Genomic DNA, 3266 nt, shown 5'->3' with positions numbered 1-3266 from the left:
TATGGAAAAAACTGAAAAAACATTCCAGAAGAAGATATATCTTAAGAGGCAGAAGAAATATTTTAGCAAGTAATAATTTACCTCCTGGAAATTAAAGAGAACATGCAATTCTCAAAACAAGTGATAAAAGATCAAGTATTAATAGCACAGAATGAACTGACAGAACACTTAATGAAGGAAAAAACTTTCATAGAAAATACACAACTACAAAAAAATCAGAAGTTAGAGGATACAACAGTGATATGAAGAGTATAAAAATGTAAAATAGGCGACAAATACAAAGGATACTATTTAGTGCCAGAAATTAGAGTAGTAATGCCTACCTATTGAGTATGAAGGAAAATACTGTGAATTCTGAATTACTTACTCAGGAAGTTGTATTTCATATACAAAGGCATCAGGATGATATATTTAGTATACAGTAATTCAGGAAATATAATTCTTCACTGATATTCTAGATATTTACAAAATGACCCAAAAAAATAGCTCACTTATGAAGAGGATAGTGTTTAAGGGATTTTTGATAGAGTTCTCCAAATTCAAAAACCCACACAATTAATCTAAAGTAAACATGTTCATTCCAGTTTTCCTCCCAGTAAAATTTCAAAAATGGGAATGGAACTTCCAACACTGGAGGGAAAGTATGCTACTGACTTCTGTGAGAAGTATCTCTATGCCTAAGAGAGAAGAAGAGAAACTTCCTCTTTTTCACTTAGATATTTTTCTCCTTTTCATCTCGTTATCTTTAGATGTGACTGAGTTTCCTAAAATTTCTCCAGCTACTTGCTCTAGGTCTGAGGTTAAAGGTAACAGTGGTTCTCCATAACGCCATTGAGACCAAGTCCATTGCAATGTTCTTAGATCCTGTGTCATCTGTGAACTTCTAATTATGGCATATATATTTCCTAAATTTTTAAGGCAATTTGAGTGAGATTTTTAAAACTTACTTCCAAAAGAAGCCTCTTACCCTCATATCATATGGTGTGAAAGGATTGATAGAGATAAGCACATTCATTAAAATATAGGCTTAACTAAATAACTGTGATGATTGTACTAAGAAATGAGTAATATAGTTTATTTTCTGAAAAGACAAGTTATATAAATGTAAAACATACTAAATGCTGTTAACTATCTCTGGTGATTGTGATAAAAATCCCAGAATATTTTATTAAGAATGAGGAAGAGAAGTTGAAGAAAGTTTTTATTAGTTCACCAATTTTTTCATCTTCCACATCAGGGAATTAGTAGATTTTTTTTTTTTCCTGAAGTTAATAAAGTAAGAAAGGCAGGTTTAAGTTGTGACTTAAAGAAAAAAAGTTACTTCTGAGTAAATAAAGCAGATTATAACTTCTATGAGGTACCAAACAGACCACATAGCAAAAGACAGAAAGAACAGAGAAAATAAGCAAGTATCAGCAAAATATCAGAGAAGCTGACAGAATTAAGACAGAACAGATCCTCTGTGAGAGGCAGATGGCTTTGATCTGCCTGCTCCTTGCATGGTCTTGGGCAAATCACTTAACCTTTCTGGGCCTCAGTCTCTCATTTGTAAAATGGAAATGATAGTAATAGTAGTTACCATACATTGTAGTGGGGGATTAAAGGAGTTAAAGCATATAATGATTTGAATGATAATGGCACAAAGTAAGTTTTCAACAAAAGTTAGCTTTTTTTGTTGTGGTGGTTCTTCACAAAGCAAAAGCAATGATTATGATTTGTTCTTGGATGACAAATCTCAACATTATAAAGCTGCCAATTTTCACTAAAGTCTTCTATATAACTAAATCAAAATCTTTTTGGATTTCATCTTTTACATTTGATAAATCTAAACACATATATGTCTACGTATGTATATATATGTGTGTGTGTGTATATATATATATATATATCTGTGCCAAATTGTTTTGATTATTTTTTTAATATCTTTATTGGGGTATAATTGCTTTACAATGGTGTGTTAGTTTCTGCTTTATAACAAAGTGAATCAGTTATACATATACATATGTTCCCGTATGTCTTCCCTCTTGCGTCTCCCTCCCTCCCACCCTCCCTATCCCACCCCTCCAGGCTGTCACAAAGCACCGAGCCAATATCCCTGTGCCATGCGGCTGCTTCCCACTAGCTATCTACCTTACTACGTTTGTTAGCAATTCTACCCAGTAGAAGAAAAGAAAGCATGGAGAAAATATGAAATTTTTTTTTTTTTCAACAAATGCTCTTGGTTAACTGGCTAGCCATTTGGAAAATAAATCTCTTGCCTGGATTATAATAATGCTGCCTATGTGGTCTCGTCTGTTTTCTGACAGGTACAGTTGTGTAAGAGAATACGTGTAGTCCACCACCACATGTGAAATTTGCTAGAGTTCTTTCAATATCTTTAGGGGAAATTTTAATGGAAAGAGTAGTTTCAGCTAAAACGCTAGCATATTTTAAAATACTCTATTTTTTATAGAATATATTGGAAACAGAGGAGATTCTATCAACAGACTCATTGTGCTTTTAGCACCATCCCTTCTAAGTGAAACCAGCCAGCTGCCCGTCATCTTCACAGGGGCATGACTGGACAACTGACGCTTTGAGACGCCTGCTGCTCACATCACAGTGAAGATAAAACCTAGCTGATTGTAAACCGTAAGTTTCAGCTGGAATGCTTTCACAAAGATTTTGTTTGTGATGGCTCAGCTGAGGTCCTTGCGCTTGTCTGAAGTTTCAGCTTCACAGTAGCCTGGTAACTGTACTTATCCACAAACTCACAAGCCAAACTGGAATTTTCTGTCATATGTGGTATAAGCAGTGCAGTTCAGTGGGACCATGAGAGAAGTTAAAGCATATCATTTAATGTAGGATTCAAAAAGTTGGATTGCATAAATCCAAAGAATTAATCAATTCATTTTTTCAAAAAAAATTTTTTTTGAGCACCTACTAACTGCCATGAGGCTAAATTGGTTAACAAAACTGAGAAGGCCCTGCCCTCTAGTGGGAGGACAGACAATAAACACGTAAAAGAATAAATGCAAATGATATTAAGCGCTGACTTTTTGATGGCGGTTGCAGTCTTTAATCTTTCAAAATCACATTCTAGAAAAAGAAATCTATTTTTTTCTCTTTTTAAAATACTTGAATATCAATAAATATTCTTTAAATGCTTAATCAACAATACATTATTGGCCATTCAGTATGCTGCACATCTACTGAAAATTTACCAAATAGATTGCCAGTCAAATATGATGTATCTAGAGGTCTTATTTCTCTTAAAATACCGAGAA

Source organism: Delphinapterus leucas, chromosome 5 (assembly GCF_059928025.1).
Source record: "Delphinapterus leucas isolate spDelLeu-1000000601 "Yukka" chromosome 5, BTC_Dleu_Yukka2, whole genome shotgun sequence".
Classification (NCBI taxonomy): Eukaryota; Metazoa; Chordata; class Mammalia; order Artiodactyla; family Monodontidae; genus Delphinapterus; species Delphinapterus leucas.
The sequence above is the reverse complement of the archived record's forward strand: the minus strand, read 5'-3'. Positions refer to the sequence as shown.